Here is an 18,422-nt window from a genome sequence, read left to right on the forward strand (position 1 = left end):
TTTGTGTGTGTTGTCCTGGTGTTTGTGGGTATGGTGGATGTGTCACTGGCTGTTATGGTGGTGTCTGTGGGTAAGCCTGATGTGTGTGTGTCGGTGGGGGTGTCTGGTGAAGTGGTGGCTGATGTCGTGTTTGTGGATGTATGTTGAGTGCCTGCCTATGTGCTGGTGTTTCTTGTGGTGATTGTGTCGATGTGTGCTACTTGTGTGTTGAGATGGGTGTGTGCGGATGTGAGTGTGTAGCTTTGGCTAGCTCAGGAAATAGGGTATTTGGATTGGGAAGAGGGACATGGAGGGGGTGGAATGTAGGGGGTGACTGGCTGCCGTCAGTGAGGAGGCCAGAGCCTGAAAAGATCTCTCTAGGCCAGACAAGGCACTATGAATGCCTTCCAGGTAAGCATTGGTCTGCTGACGTTGGCTGGCCAGCCCCTGGGTAGTATTCACAATGGCAGTCTTACCCACGGAAATGCTCCTTTGGAGGTCAATAACCTCCTCACTCAGGGCAGAAAGGGTAAAGCGGCTGAGGTGGAGGTGTGTGCGGTAAAGGAGACGCCCACCCGCTTGGGTGAGCGGGCAAGGCCAACTGGGTGGGGGTCAACAGGGAGGTTGGCAATAGAACGGAGAGTGGCAGATAAAGATGGTACAGGAGTTGGTCCAGATGGGTCCGCCACCACTAGGGAGTGGCCACTGGCTGTAGAATCTGATGATGAAGATGTTGATCCAGTCTCCACCGTGGCACTCCCCTGACCCTCCGGCCACTGAGTCCCTCTGTGTCATTGATCTCATGACTGGAGCTACCGTGGCCAGATGCTTCCTCACTTGGCTGTGCCACATGTTTCTGATCACATTTGAACAACAGTTGTGATTAGCAAACATTACCATCAAGTCAAGTAGGCCCCAGCAACAAAATATATCAAAGTGCCTCCTATAGGTACCATACCATATACATATGATTTGTCCACAGGAAAATCAGGATCTCAGGCAGCTACAATTGCATGGATGAAGTTGTGTGATGACAGTAACCATTGACCAAGTAGGAGACCACATCACCTTCATTGTTTTGCCTCCTGGAGCATACCTCAGTTGCCTGTTGTCATACAAAAGTGGGCCAGTGCCAACTTCATTCCCACAGATCCCACACATGGTCACATACACAATAACACAGCAATAAGGAATGATGCTCCTAAAACCTCCCATGTTGCTGACAACAGAACAGTAGCCTGGAAAAGGTGACATGGAAATACTCATGTCACACTGGAAACTTATCAACACTGCACACTTCACTGTGTTAAATTTGTCCTAAAGGAGTCATGGAGCTAGTACTAATGTTGCTCAGATATGCTACACATTTTGCATGGACATGTACACTGGGGACAACATTTGCAAAATGTCTGAGATCTCAAAAATCCACAACACAATGAATCAGCAAGCCTCAGGGAACTCACCACGGATGTCTAGCACCCCTACAATGACATACTCTGATTGCATCAGTAGATACCCTCAGTCCATTGGATGTTGGAGAGGTCCAGAGATTTGCAAGTACTTGTAGAAGGCCCTCAATATGTTTTGCTAGTTGGAAGCTACATCACTGCCTCCATTTTGGCCTCTGTGAATGAATGGTTGTACCCAACTACATATGACTCCAATATATCTGAAACTCACTCCATGATGCATGCCAACAGTCAGGTAGCAAACCTCCACCATTACATATGTGCAGTGCACCTTTCCACATGATGCCACATCAATGGCATGGAAATGCACATTGTGGGTACAAACTCTAGCCCTACCCGTCATGTCCCTCATTGCTACTGCACTTGTACATGCCAAATGACATGCTATGACGGGTGAGGGTATGTGGGAGCCAAGAATCAATGGTGACACACTCCTGTCAGTGGCATCACATGAAATGTAGCCCCATTGCAAATGTCCTATTCCAAAAACAGGTTGGCATATACATATACGTGGGGGAATACAGAAATTATCCAATAAACTCAGGTAGACCATGCATGAAACAGCAACACAAACATTTTGTCCAAAGAGTAAGGCACACATGCTTACATATAGTCACAAGGAAAGTTGGCAACAGTGATGGCACATACATCATGTCAAAGAACATTCCCCACTTACCAAGGGAAAGTTCTGATCTGTATCTGACCCAAAGAAAAATGTATGCTCTGTCACACATATGATGGTGCCGTTCACATGACAGACAGTAGTGGGGCACCAACATTTGTCACACACTGAAGACACGTGGCCTCTGGGGGACAGATGCCAATTTAGTCACATGGCTGAAGACAGTGATCCATCACTTCTTTACCTTTGGCCTGTAACACTGATGAGTAGTGGTCTTGAGCACAGAATTTACACCCATGACAACATCAAACATCACTATATTGATCAATGTACATGGCCATGTGTTGTCCCTGGAGAGCAATTTCCTTGTGGAGTGCACACAGTTGTGTCCTAGGTCCCTGGACAATAGGCAAGCCACATCAGTGTGCACCACATTACCTGTCTACACAAACACCTTCTCATCTACTGTTTCACACATAGCTCATCCCTAATCATCAGGGGGAGAACCTAAAACATTATCTTGGCTATGTGACAGGCAGGAATATGCCCTGTTCTCACCCCCTTGTGGCTTCTGTGTTCCGATCAAACACCCATCAAGGTCAGGGTATGCCATAGCCAGAATGCAGGCCATTGGGTGGGTCATGGTCCGACATGCATCCCACTCACGTTGGGAGGACAGCCCTAGCTGGACCTTTGTGATCTTTTAGGCCCAGGGTCTCAGGTCTTCCTACCTCTTGCGGCAGTGGGTATTCCGCTGGCAGTGGAACCCCCAGGTCCGCAACTTACAGCCGATGGCTCTTAATATCTCCTTCTTCTGATGGGTGTTTACCTGTAGGGATGCAAGAGACAAATCAAGTGATTACAATCACACTTCTTTGCCAAAATGCTTATGTCACACATGTGTCAGAAACACGAAGCAAAAACTGGTCAATTTCTCCACACACCCCGAGTGTAAAGCATACATGCCACTAAGTACAGGTAGATGACTGTATACTTTGTGTATCCATCTGCAGACTAACCCACTATCCTACTCATGCCTACAATGACTAAGCAAGCCTACTCACATCAGTTAGCCCAGGCTCAAGCAACATGTACTGTGATGTGAGCCACAGTGAAACACTACACACATACGGGGCTTCTGAAGGGTAAACTCCTTAGGCCTGACTGGACCAACACATTCACAGTCTGTGAGATTGACTCACTGCATACAGTCCCTACAGGCAACTTCCATAGTACAGACTTCACTCTCAACCTTGAGTGATAATAAAGATGCTGGCATGGTGGGTACAGAGCGTGTCTTCCCCATGCAAGTGTTGACATGCAGTCTACTAAATGCAGGGGGTGGTTCTGTGATATGTACCTGTACCATGGCACTCCTTTGGACATGTGTCCAAAATACAGAGATGGCATCCAACATACAAAGGTATGCATTGTACAATTGTTGCTATTTGACCAAGGGACTGAGTCACATGTCAAGGCCTCTCAGGAACCTACACACAGTCTGCACTGTAGTTCTGTAATTTGTGCAGTAAGGCAGTAGAGGACATTTTTGACTTATGTGAATGTGACCACAGGGCTCGAGGTGTAAAGGACCTATCATGAGTCAAAGATACACATTGAAACACATGAAAATGTACATATGGAATAGATCAGGTATGTACCTCTGTACCCATTCCTAATCTAGTCAATGGATTGAGGCATTCAGGTGACATTTCTCCATTAGAGCATCATATTGGCCAAATCACAGGATGTACTGGTGTAAAGGGAGTGAGCACAGTGCCACAGATGCATAGCCACAGTCACTCTTCCATAGTCTGTAGTATGTCCCGTACTGGGAGATACATTTTACAGGCCCTGGTCTCTGCAAGCTGAGCACACAGAACCTACATGACACTCACATTTCTGTCACTGCCATGCATGACAGCATATTATGTTCTCATCAACAATGCGGCTTGTGCTTTGCGTGACAACCCAAAGGGCAGAGTGAGTCATGATATGCTTTCCGAACAATAGTACTGCAAGGCCAGATATGGGTTGAAAGTTCTGTGTCACTGTCCACATTGCTTACAAGATCCTTCAAATGACTCAGACAAGTTGCATACACAGATCATGCTGTCATGCACATACATGTTGTCTAACATTTACAAACATCATTAAGAAAGAAATGTCACTCAATGGCAGTAAAGTCTCCTTGTGCATCCAACACAAGGAAGATCTAGGACCCCATAAACATCACACAACACAATGTTAATGAACACAACATACAGTACTGTTCACCAATACTGGCACCTTGTACATCCCATTGATGCCACACAGACTGCAATTACAGGCACACAAGAAGTCTAACTGGCATACATGGGCACATTGTAGCCTGCAAGGAGGGAAAAGATTGTTTGCCAGAGTCAATTGTGCATATGAGGTACTGACTTGCTCCTCTGGTGAACCACAACGCTGTCCATACAGGGGGAGGACCTCATTTGCAAGCCTCTCTAGCTTCTCTGGAGAGAAGGGAGGGGCCCTATCCACCTGCTGGATGTCGCATGATTGCTTCCAGAGATGGCACACAGCAGTTGAATTAGTGAAGGTGCTGCTGGTAGCAGTGTCAGGAATCAAGTGAATTTGCACAACATGGCAGTCATGTCCACCACGCACGCGGTCATCACCACTGACAGACACAGCCATTGGGCCGCGACTACCACAGGCAACAACTTTAGCCGATGGCTGTGCACGCCGCAGTTGGGGCTGTCTACCGTGCGGATGACTTCCATCGGCATTCGCAGGAGGTTCCTAATGTTCAGTGGAGTAGGTCAGGCATCTGCCATTTTGGTGGGTCACTACTATTGATGTTCTCCACATCCTCAAGATGCCTTTGCGCCAGCACCAAAGATGAGGAAAACCATTTAATTTGACTAAAGATCTCTGGTCATGAAGCAATGCCTCTCAACAGGAGAGAGAGAGCGAGAGCAAGAGAGAGAGAGATAGTTAGTCCAACATTAGTTTTAGGGCCTGATTATGAGTACGGCGGTCCAGTGTCCATCCTTGGCACTCTGACCGCCAGATTAGGATGCTGGCAGTTGGACTACCACAACGCCACCAACACAGCCAGGTTCATAAATCCTGCAGTGCCGGCAGTGCAGAAAGCTGTGGTCAGTTCAATTCAGTTTGCATTTTTAAAGCATGCTACTCACCCGTAGGGTCAAGCACGGCAGTTGCCATGGCGGCATCGCAGTGCTGATCACAACTTTCCTCTCTGCCATCCTTTTCATGGCGGTGTCACCACCTTGAAAAAGCTAGCAGAAAGGCAGAGTTAGAGCCACAAGAAGGCCCCTGCACTGTCCATGACCATGTCGTGGGCAGTGTAGGGACCCCCTTTCAGTCCCCCTTTCAGCACACTTGGAATGCTCATTGTCTGTCATGGCAGCAAGAAAATGTTTGAGGATCTATGCAAGCCACATCTCCCTGGACTCCTCTGGTTGTCTAGTTTTCAGAAATGTCTGGGTTTGGAAGGTTCCCCTAGATGGCCGCCGAGCCAAGGACCAATAACGTGGGCTACCCCCTTGCAAAACCTGGTTGTTTTGTGATGAATAGTTTTGATGTCTCCACAGTGCATTTTGGGCTGTTTCCCATCACGGGCACTAGGCTTTTCCACACAAGTGAGGTACCATTTACATCAGGTGATCTCAGGGAATGCCAGGTGGAAGGAAGTCTGTGGCTCCCTGCAGATTCCAGAATTTTCTATCACAGAAATGTTAGAGAAATGTGTTTTAAGTGAATGTTTGAGGTTTGCGAGGGATTCTGGGTAAGCAGATGTGGTGTGAGCTATGTAAGTCAGCCCACCCTGGTCTGGATACCCCTAGGTGTTTAGTTTTTACAAATGTAAAGTTGGCTAGGTTTCCTTATTTGCCGGCTGAACAAGGGTCCAAACTCTCAAGCTGCCAAATTTGGAAAAAAAGGGTCAGCTTTGGTGGAAAACTGTGCTGTGTTCATGTTGTATTTTGGGCCATTTCATATTGTGGGCACTGGGCCAACCCACACAAGTTAGGCACCATTTTTATCGAGAGACCTGGGGGAATGCTGAGTGGAATGAAGACTGTGGCTTGCTGCAGATTCCAGAACTTTCTATCACTGAAATTTGAGGAAAATTTATTTTTTTAAACTAAGTTTGAGATTTGCAAGGGATTCTTGGTTAAATAGTGTTGTGAGAGCCAGGCAGGTCAGCTCACTGTGGATAACCATAGGTGTCTAGTTTTAAAAAATGTAAAGGTTTCCCAGGTTTCCCTAGGTGCCGGCTGAGCTAGCGCCCAAAATCCACAGCTAGGCACATTGCAAAAAAAGGTCAGTTTCCAGTGGAAAAATGTAAGGTGCCCATGTTGCACTTTGGTCATTTCATATCACGGGCACTAGGCCTACCCATACAAGTGGGGTATCATTTGCATTGGGAGAATTGGGGGAATGTTGAGTGGAAGGACGTTTGTGGCTCCCCTCAGATTCCAGAACTTTTTATCACAGAACTGTGAGGAAAATGTGTTTTATAGATGAATTTTGAGGTTTGCAAGAGATTCTGAATAACAGAAGCTGGTGAGAACCAAACAAGTTACCCCATCTTGTATTCCAATTGAGGGTGAGAAAAATGTGTTTTTTAGATTAATTGTGAGGTTTGCAAGGGATTCTGGGTAACAGAACCTGGTGAGAACCACACAAGTCATCCCCATCTTGGATTCCCCTGGGTATCTAGTTTTACAAATGTACAGATTTGCTAGATTTCCCTAGGTGCAGGCTTACCTACGGCCCAAAATCCACAGCTAGGCACATTGCACAGAATGGTCATTTCTCCGTGGAAAAATGTGATGTGTCTACATTGTAATTTGGCTCAGTTCCTGTTGTGGGCACCAGGCCTACCGACACAAGTGAGGTGACAATTACTTTGGAGACTTAGAGGAACACAGAATAGTAGAACAAGTCTGATTACCAATTGTCTTTCTCTGCATTTGCGCCTTTCAAATGTAAGAATGTGTGTAAAAAAGAATTCATTTTGAGAAATGCCTTCTAATTCGCATTCTAGTATGAGTACCCACAAATCTTGAGATGTGCAAATAACCAGTGCTTCTACACTAAATATTGTGTGCCCATTTTTTAAATGTATAGGTTTCCTTGATACCTATTTTTCACTCTTTATATTTTACTGAATAAATTGCTGTATACCCTTGGCACCATGAAAAACCGTTGCAAGGTGCAGCTCAGTTATTGGCTCTGGGTACCTCGGGTTTTGGTGAACCTACAAGTTCTATATATATCCCCGCAAACCAGAATGGTCAAGCGGATGTAATGGTATATTGTTTTTGAAAATCTGCAATAGTTGGAAAACGTTACAGATGAAAGTGTAGAGAGAAAAGGCTGTTTTTTTCAACTCAATTTCAATATGTTTTTATTTCAACTGTTACTTTCTATCAGAAAACCTTAAGGATCAACACAAATGACCACTTGCTGAATTCAGAATTTTATCTACTTTTCAGAAATGTAAGGTTGTCCAGGATCCATCATTGGTTTTGCAGCCATTTCTACCACTAATTGGAAGGAGGTTGAAAGGACAAAAGTTTAGGAAAAATATGCTATGTCCCAGTAAAATGCCAAAGCTGTGTTGAAAAATGTGGTTTTCTAACTCAAGTCTGCCTGTTCCTGAAAGCTTGGAAGATGGTGACTTTAACACTGCAAACTCTTTGTTAATTCCATTTGCTGGGAAAAACCAGATGCTTTCTTCGGCAGCACCTTTTTCCCATTTTTCCCCCAAAAAACAAAATGTAGCTGTATTTTGGCTAATTTCTCAGTCCCCTCCATAAACCCTGGGTGCCTTTAGAATCCACAGAATGTTGGAAAAAAGGAAACAAATTTGGCATGGATACCTTATGTGAAGAAAAGGTTATGGAGGCCTAAACAGGAACTACCCCAAATAGCCAAAAAAGGCTCAGCACAGGGAGGGAGAGGCGAGGGAGGCCTAGCTGCAAAGCAGCTAAAGTAAAGATTATCAATCCCTCTCTCTTGTTACTTTGTCTCCTTTGTTCTTCTAGAAATTATTATTAAGACATACCTGACACTCCCCTGTTTCCCACTCTTTCCTTTACATTTATAAGTAGTCTTCTGTTCTGTGTGCCTTTGTGCCTAACCTTGCACCAAAGCAAAAGAAAAAAATACACCAGTGGTCAACAGGTTTCCTTACTGCCACTATCACTAGCATCCTCACATGAACCATCTTTCAGATTACCCTGGTGTTTCTTTTTCTCAGTAGAAGTTTATCCAAAAGCCTTTAGATTTTGTAATATTCAATTACACCAATTCCAGAGGTTGACCACACCTCATTTTAAGTTTGATCTCTCTTATTCAGAACCTTCTAAATGTCTCTTGTGTTTATCCTTGATTTATTTCTCAAAAACTCCTTTAGTACCTGTCCCTGTGCGACCCAGATTATTGATATCTATGATTCTCATAAGACTCAAGAAAATAATGTGCAGATTTCTCATTTACTCTTTCACGCCTCTCATTTTTTCTCAATATAGTCTGTGCATAGTATTCTTTGACTATTTATAGTACAGGTCTTTTCTTCCTTCCTCTTTGTGTACTGGTGTGGAAGATGCATGGGTCTTCACTGTGGTCTGTGGCTGGTTACAAAGAAGAAGAATAACTGAGAATGAGTGCTAGAGGAGGCGTGGTACGCAGTGAGCTCCTACCCTTCCAATAGGTTGGACTGCAAGCACTGCAAAATGGCTCATGCTTGGCTTAATATCCGAATCACGTTCAAGTTGGCCACTGGGTTTACGAGGTTTCTACTCTTCACAATATTTCCCTGCATACTGGCTACATCAACGAACTTGCTCAGCCTATTAACCTTCTCAGTAATCAGTGGTGTACTGACCATTTAACATCTGCACCCTGTCAACCATAGAGAACAAATCTGAGCCCGGCAGCACAGACACTTCCTGATTAATAATCTGCACCTTTCCCTACATGATGATTTGCAGGTTAGACCATACTGAAAATGTATTCATCAGTTTTTGATGTAGTAGTAGGGATAAGTTATGTTGCACCATGTTTTCCAATCCTCTACTAACAAGGGTCAAAGTACTATAGGTTTCATCTAATCCATTTAAAGGATGTGTCACCTAGTGGGACATCATTTATTATTTAGTTATGGGAAAGGCTTCCCATTTACCAAGTTTATTCTGTATCCCTGAAATCAAGAAAGGCAAAGATTTGGACTGTAGGGAATGGAGATTTCAGGATTTGCTAATCTTATAAGCAGGCTAGCTTCACACAGCAATATTTTTCTATTAACCCACCGGAGTGTGTACCCCATGCATCTCTTTATTCAAACAGATCACCACTGCCAACAGATCCTGCAATAACAAATAAAATAATCTTTTAACCCTCAGAACAGTGAAAGGATGAAACAGGGAACCCCCACAATTTACCACTGCTGATGGGCCATAATACAAACTTTCTACTTTCTGTAGAAAATATATTCCCTGGCCCAGTCACATCACTATCCTAAACATGTAGCCCGATTCAACCCAATAAAAACTTTTTTCTTCATCTAATGGAATGACCAATTTGTCATTAAGGTCCTCAACTCTGTGCTTTATTTGGTTCAGGACACAATATTGTGGTATAAAATAATGTTGACAAAAATATTATATTGAAAATATCATTTACCACAATATCATGCTCCTAAAGATATGATGGTAAGTCCAAAATATTGTGTCAAAAATATTGTTGAAACTAATATTGCTAAAAATAAACAAAGATATTGAATGTTTTGAATATAGAGTTTAAAGTAGTAAATGTAACTATTTTAATATAGAAAAGTAATATTTTGTAAATTAAATATATTCCACTAATATTTGATATTGTATATAAATATACCAGGGCTTGAAAAATCCACTCCCTCACACTGGAAGTCTTATTTGATCAGGTCAAGCTATTGTTAATACTTACTCCTCCCTTCTGGGAGTTGACACTGAACAGGTGTTCTGTTCAGCTGAAAAGTGGAGAGGCATTAAAAGATGCCTTTAAATCTTGTTCTTATGTCACATTTGCTCTGTGTTCATGGACAGAGGTCAAAGTCAGTTTTTCTTACAATTAATTTTCCTTCTGACTGTAGAGTTCCAGGACTTTGTAAGGTGAACTGTCTGACCTGCTGCTTAGAATGTAAAATAAAAGGATTTAGGATGTCAGCTTTTTCCTAACACACACCATTTAAATGACTAAGCCAACTCTGCAAACATTTTAAAATATATTTCAGTAGTTGTGAAAGCCCTTTTTTATATTTCTGTGTGATGAAAAATGTTTTAATAGGATGAAAACAAATCAGAATACTTTACATGTTGATCTGCAAAGATATGTTTTCTGAAACCCAATTTTCACATATTGTTAATACACTAAGGGCCTCATTCTGACCCTGGCGGTCTATGACCGCTGAAGCACCGCCAACAGGCTGGCGGTGCTTCATTTTGTATTCCGACCGCGGCTGTGAAGCCGCGGTCGCCCAGCCGGGTCCGGCGGTTTTCTGCCGGATTTCCCCCGGCTGGGGGAATCCTCCATGGCGGCGCTGCTTGCATTCGGAGCCGGCTTCTATGTTGCAGGGCCTTTCCCGCTGGGCCGGCGGGCGCCCTTTTGGCGGTCGCCCGCCGGCCCAGCGGGAAAGTCGAAATGGCCCCCGCGGTCTTTTGACCGCGGAGCGGTCTTTCGACGGGGGTAGTTTGGCAGGCGGCAACCGCCGCCCGCCAAACTCAGAATGATCCCCTATATAGTTTCATCAGTAAAACTGCAAGTTAGTGGAGAGGTTTTTAGACTTTTCTTGGAAAGTTCCCATGTGTAGATGACAATATGTTACCACATCATGGTTTAGTAATATATCTATTCATATTGAGTGTCCAAACAAACTGAGAAACACTCCTGCCCTGATGGCAATATTGTTAGTAAATTAAAGAAGTCCTAGGTTATGTGGGCTAGACCTCATGGGCATGTGGGCTAGATTCTTGTGATGCATGAAGCAAACTTTAGTCTACTTAATCAAATAAAATAGGGTTTTTTTGTACTGCAGAAATGCTGAACTCACATATTTGAAGGTGCAATCATATGTGAGAATTAAGAAAAAGGCGACTCTGTAAACTATTTGCCTAGGATCACACAATTTTAGATCCATTTGTGGGTCAAGTACATCACACTTAGGTCCAGTAGATTATTTAAGTTACTCAACCTGAAGGTCTAGTAACATTTTTATGATTTTTCGAGCCTTGTATACTTATATAAACACACAAACATATCTATACTTATATATATTATTATATATATAAGTATTTAGTTTATTTATATTTTTAATAATTTGTATGTATTACTGTGAATATATGTATAAAATAATTAATAAAAAATATGTTGTTCACATTGTAATATTTTTTTTTTAATGTGAAATGTATTAATATGTGTATATACATGTGTATGAATGTTCCTCTCTACAGGGTCACCCCCAAAAGTTTTGCCTTTCTCCTCCTAATTTTTGCTGGATTTTTGCTTGTTGGTCCTAGGACTCTGCACTTTACCACTGCTAACCAGTGCTAAAGTGCTTGTGCTCTCTCCCTAAAACGTGTTTTGATTGGCATACACCTGAACGCCATATTTAATTTCTGTGTAAGTTGCTTGTCCAATGGTATTCCATATACATAGGGCATGTAAATTAAAAGCTACTAGTGGGCCTGCACACTTATTGTGCCACCCACCTAAGTAGCATTTCAAAACAAGTCCCAGGCCAGGCATTGCAGCCTGCAGCCTGTAAGCAGTGTCCCACTTCCATGTTGACTTGGCATTTAAAAACCCTTGCAGGATGCTGTGTAATTAAAAGGTAGTAGATATGTACTTTTAAGTTTTACATGTCCTAGTTGTGAAAAACTCCCAAATTAATTTGTCATTACACTGAGGCCCACCCATCCAATATGATAATGTTGGGGATTCCTTATTATATTTTGCAAGCTGTAATTCCTAAACCAGAGGTGGTAGATATGTCATGTTTGGTGCCTATGAACGTACAATGATAAACCCTCTTTAATAGTATTAATCATTACAAGTTTGAAAAGGCTACTTTTGCTTGGCTGGCATTTTCCTGCCCTTGGTCCTCTTTGTCTTCAGCCTGCCTTAGGTCACATGACTGGGTGTAACTGACAGTTGAGACTTTGTGAATTAACCCCAGACAGTCACACAATAGTGGGATTAGCAGAGCCTGTATGGGCCATTATCTGGCTTGATGGGGGGGAGGGGAGCAGCTAAGCACAGCCCCACTTGCACCTGAATAGGCTGGGCTCTGCCACCACACAACAGGCTCAACAAGCCTTTATTGGCAGTGCAGCCAGCTAGGAGCCAGGCAGGAGAGGCAGGAAACTCCTGGAACTTCAAAGAAACCTGAAAACTTCTCCCAACTTCTAGGAGCAGGGCACGAGGGTACAGAAATAGAGCTCTCAGACCTACTCCTCTGTTCACTACTACACCTGCGGAAGGACTCACAGGACTGCCTACTGCTTTGACCTGCTGTGCACTCTGCCAGACTGCTGCTGTACCTGGAAAGACTGCTTTGCTGCTTAGAGCCTCCCTTGAACCTTCTGAGGCCAGCCCTACTGTGAGCCCTGCATTTTAACCTTCACCCAGGAGTTCCAGCAGTGACTCCAAGGGCTAGTTTTGCTGGCCTCCTGTTCAGAGCCACAGGGACATAACAGGCTCCCGCCATCTTAAAGACACACCTGGACCCAGCCTGAGTGAATCGTGAACCCCAGGAGGTCTACATCCACTCCTCGACCCTTGGTTGTGGTGCTAGAGGTGTCCAGATGGCCATTTTAAAAAAACTGAGGACTTGCTATTTGGAAAGCATTGGATTTTGGAAGGGAGCGATTTACTATTCTCACTCCAAACGGGGCAACAATAGGGAAAGTGCTGGACTGTGGAGGGGTTAGATTTACTAGTCCTTCTGCACTCATCACAATAATAGGGAAAGTGTCTGTCAGACTGAGTGTCACTTCCTCAGGATCTGTATGAAGCTCAAGAGGGCCCACCTCCAGGCATCTCCAAATCTGTATGATGTTATAGCACAGATTCTTGGAGTGGCCTGGCGAGGGGAAGGGTGTGTGATGGGGTCAGTGGGGAAGGAGACCTGAAAAGGAATATGATTATGCAGGTTCAAATGTTCAACCTATTGATTCATAGCATACCAGGATGATTTATATATCGCAACAGGGTTTCTTTAATACCGTTTGTCAAAGTTCTGGCCCAACTAACAATATTTTCGTAGCCCTCATAGAATGGCAAGCACTTGTATTCTCATAAATATGTTCTGGCCCACCACACAATATTGTTGTAGTTCACAGATGGTCTCAAAACACTCGCATTCACACATATAAATGGGGCATTCACACTAATGAACTCACATGGAATGAAAAGATCCATGAACCAACTCACACAAACTGTAAATGACAAAATGCCAAGCGACTCTAGGAATGGTGCAATAATTATTTATTGTTCACCTTGGAATAATCCCAATGCGCAAAATGAGCGATCCTCACAAATATCCTACTCAGGACAGTGCGTGACAATGCACTATGCATAAACTGATAAATCAACCTTACCATACAGGTCAGGAATGGCCTGTTCTAGATTAGCACGTGAGGGAAGAAACTTCCTCATACAACAATGTGCCCAGACTGAGGCCCATATTTATACTTTTTTAGCACCGCATTTGCGCTGCTTTCTGACGCAAAAATGTATGAAATACAATTGTATTTTGCAAGTCTGCACCGCTTTTGCGTAAAAGAAATTACAGTAGGGAAAGTGTTGGACTTCAGAGGGGTAAAACTTATTATTTTCAGTTCAGTCTGCAACAGTAGGCAAAGGGTTGGATTTCAGAGGGGTGAAATGTATTATTCCCACTCGAAATGGTGCAACAGTGGGAAAGTGCTCCAATGCAAAGAGGTTAATTTTACTATTACTACTGCAGTGTAAGCAAGAACACAGAAAGTCCTTCACTTTAAATACATGACATATGAGTAAATGTACAAAAATGATTAGACGTTTAATATTAAAAAATCAATTAAAATAAAATTGTATATAACATGTATTTAAATGTTTTTAAACAACTGAAAGCAATTTATCAATTTACACTATTACTATTAAATACAATAATTATCCAGCCCTGTGCCTTTATAAACCAAGCAGTCAGTACCTAAAATATAACAAAAAAATAACTATTCTGTAACTTGCATATATAAAATTAATTAAACAATTAATTAATGATTAATAATACATTGTTAATTCATTTTTTATTTAATTAACTTCCGATCTTAGAGCTTGCCAAACATAGCATCCTGAATTTAAAATATACGTGAAATAAATAGGTATTCCATAAATTACATTATTGAAAATGAATTAAATAATTAACAATTAATAATGAACCGTTAATTATTACTTAATTGCCTTACCATCCTAAACCCCTACAAACCTAATAGTTCACAAATAACATATAACAAATCAAGTCAAAATTACATAATTACATAAATTACATAATAAATATAAATCATGTATTAGAAAATGTATTACCTAATTCTCAATTAATTGAATTTTGTATTCTCACGCTGTAGTGCACTGTTCTCTCCTGCACAACAAACAACCGTGGAAATACTAGTGACCATGCTTAACATCGTTCAGCAGAACAACACCCCTTTTAATAACAATGCTGATGAAGCATACATGAGAAATGAAGTGTTTATACAATAATGAAAACCAACACGTTATTAACAATCCATTTCACTTTTGCTTTCTGCTTTTTCTCTAAAAGTTCAAACAGGTACAGCTACAGAGTGCTCAGATATGCAAGAAAAGGGCATGACCCACAAGCAGACCACTGCTTTTATTTGAAAGGAACTCTTCATAAAATATTTAGGAACATGTTAACTTTACACATTACATCTGTGCCACCTTTACCAAAAGCACGATCGTGGGTGACTGTACACGACTTTCCCAGTCTAAAGTGATGGAAATGCATAAACGGACAGCTTATGATAGACAACATAAGAACTGCTGGCACAGGCATTCTAACTTCAGAAATTTGTATGGAGAAGGAGACTTGGGCTTTCAGACTGATTCAAAATCTTTATTTGATTTGTCACTAAAACCAAAAAATATAATACATGCAAAAATGAAACACCAAGTAAAAATATATAAAAAATATCCACAATACGATTTGCTAAAACGACCATTGAAAAACACAATTATTACAGCATCTTTTCTCTATGTTTTACAGTAGCTCTTAAAAATCGGCTTACTGCCTGCAAAGCATAACAATGGGTTCATAGGTGAAATAGGGTGGGTATACAACCTATGAAACCAAGATTGTGCAGGAAAGGTAGGAGGAAACTTTGGGCCAGATGTATCAAGCCTTTTTGCATTCGCAAACGGTGTAAATGCCCGTTTGCGAATGCAAAAATGCCTTTCAGTGTTTATGAAAGGCATTCGCAATGCAAATTTAAAGAATCGCTAAAATAGCGATTCCTTAAATTTGCGAGCCGTTTAGAGAATCACAAATTGCGATTCTCTAAATAAGAAATCGCAAATAAGGAATCCTTATTTGCGATTTCTAAACCACATGTATCAAGCAATTCCTTAATACGTTTTGGGGTGCAGCAGAGAGGGGTCATAAGCCCCCAGCAGTTTTGCATTTCCAAAATTGCGAATTCCAGTTAGGAATTCGATATTTGGGAAATGCAAGCAAATCGCAAATATGGGCCTACAGGCCCATAGGTGCGAATGGGGGTTGTATCGCAATTTGCAATTCGATAATAGCATTTGCGATTTTTAAGAAATCACTATTACCGAATCACAAATATGATACATAGCATTTTGCGAATCAGAAATAGCGATTTCTTAAAAATTCGCTATTACCAATTCGCAAAAGGCTTTTTTGATACATCTGTCCCTTTGTGCCTGATTTAGAGTTTGGTGAATGGGTTACTCTCTCATATCTTGACGCTTTAAGATATAATGCACTTATAATAAGGTGGATGGGATAGAAGTCCAGGTTGTTATGGAGTGTGATTCCACCAAACTTCAAATCAGGTCGAATGCTACGCCAATTAGCAGACACCACAAAAAATATAAATTGCATGAGCGTTTGTACAGAAGTCTCATTGCAGGGACATGAACTTCTGTCAGAGGCGACCCCACCCTTGGGAAATAATAAATGATAATACACAATTCTCATTTGGTAGCTTTTCCTTGTGTTAGTAAATACGGTAAAATAGGGTTCAATCACAGTAAAGTTTCTTAAGATAACAAATTATCTTACTGAGGGTTTAATATGATGATCTTTCCAGGTTAGGATTTTTTTCAGATCTTTATTTATGGAATTATACATAAGAAACAACACACCACAGAGCAACTCTGTGACATTAAAACAGCAGAGTATTCAGGACACAATAGGTAATATGTACAGTAACCAAGCATGCCAGATGATGTCACAGATACAGATGAATAATAATGTATTCAGTTGCCAGGAAATCATCCACCGAGGAGTCTTCCTCAAGGCCCAGAAACCTATCACACAATTCTCTCCAATCTTTCAGATCAACAGGCAACTTATGATCCGAGCAGGTGAGATACATCCTCTGCCATCACCCATTCTGAGACGTCTCGGACCCAGTATTCTTCAGTAAGGGCATGGACCCACCATCCATGTGATGGCCACTTGCCTCCTTGCCAGTACCAGGACAAACTGTAGAAACCAATATGCCATTTTACCTTTCTTGGGAGAACAAGATTGCCTATCAGGCAAAACTGAGGTATGAGTGGGCAAATAAATTTACTTACTCAACCTGAGTACCACCAGCCCTCAAAATTCACTCACTTGTGGACAGACCTATGACATGTTCATAAAATCTGCTTCTCTGACCCAGCAACGGGGACACATGAGATTAGTTCTGTGCAAACCCCTGGGTGTCATGTTTGCACTTTGAAGAAAATTAAAATGAATGAGTTTGAACCATACAATGCTGTATACAGACCTCTCCAATTCACAGTTCCTATCCCAGGTCACATCAGAGAATGGAGCTATGACATCCACTTTCCAGACCTCTCTCACCCTTTGTGGTACTTTATTTGTATCTCCCTGTAGGGCCTAATAGAACAGTGAGGTAAGATGACGTCCAGTCCCCAGTGGCAACACAGCACCCAACGTCGCCTACACGGGTGGTGCAGCAGGGAATGATGTCCACATGGTTCTAGCTATGTCTGTTCTGACCATGCGATGTAAAAACTGCCCTTGAACCAACCGGAACTGAGTCCACACATCCTCAAAGGATATAAATATGCCACTGGGATATTGGTAGCCCTCCAACTGGCAGCCACCCTCATGACAAGATTGTAATCACATATGCTCCTCCATCTCTCAAAATGGAACCAACACCTACAATGGTGGGTCTCTATGGATGGAGGCCTTCTGATGACCACTGTGACCAGTCTCTGCCACACCTTTGCAGTCTGACAGACCACATAAGGAGAGTGGGGGTGTTTTTGATCCAGCCATCAACAACACCAGACTCTCAATGCATTTCACCATGCCCACCACTAGATCCTTCTCCCAATAGGTACCATCCATCGTCCATTTTGCTGCATGTGCGAGGTATAATGATAATAGTCAGATTCAGGACCCCCAGCCCACCATCATAATATCCCCTCATTAGTGTTTTTACAGTGCCACATGGCTGTACTTTCCAGCCCTAAGAAGAGAGATAAGCAGTGTATTTAGTTAGCGAACCCCACAGTGTGTAATGTGCAAAATGAGCTCTGTATCGCATATAGGCAACAGGGAAGGAACACAATTTTGGACACTGCGATTCTACCCATAAGTGATAGCAGGAGTGTGTTCTGAAACCACACAGAGACTCAAAAGGAGTTTATCACCTGTTCAATATAATGCAGCTGCTCTCACCGTGTATGGGCTGCCAAAATCCCCGGGCAGCTAAAGTAATCAATGTCCCATCTTAGGCACAATAACCGTTCTATGGGCATCCCAGTCAATGCCTTCCTTAGGCTAATTCTTAGACCAAACACCTTGCCAAAGTCTCATAGCACTAAACAAAACCTTGAGGCACACTAGGGACCGCAGGTAAAATAATGAATCATTGGCATATAGGGAGACAGTAGTGGCAATAAAGGGCACCCCCACCGTGTGCCACACTCTTATGTCCCACCGCTTTGACCTCTACTGGCCGACCCTCACTTGAGCAAACGGGACTGCACTGGAATTCAGGTTCTTACTTGAGGACCAATAC

The sequence above is a fragment of the Pleurodeles waltl genome, chromosome 5 (genome assembly GCF_031143425.1).
Source record: "Pleurodeles waltl isolate 20211129_DDA chromosome 5, aPleWal1.hap1.20221129, whole genome shotgun sequence".
Taxonomy (NCBI): domain Eukaryota; kingdom Metazoa; phylum Chordata; class Amphibia; order Caudata; family Salamandridae; genus Pleurodeles; species Pleurodeles waltl.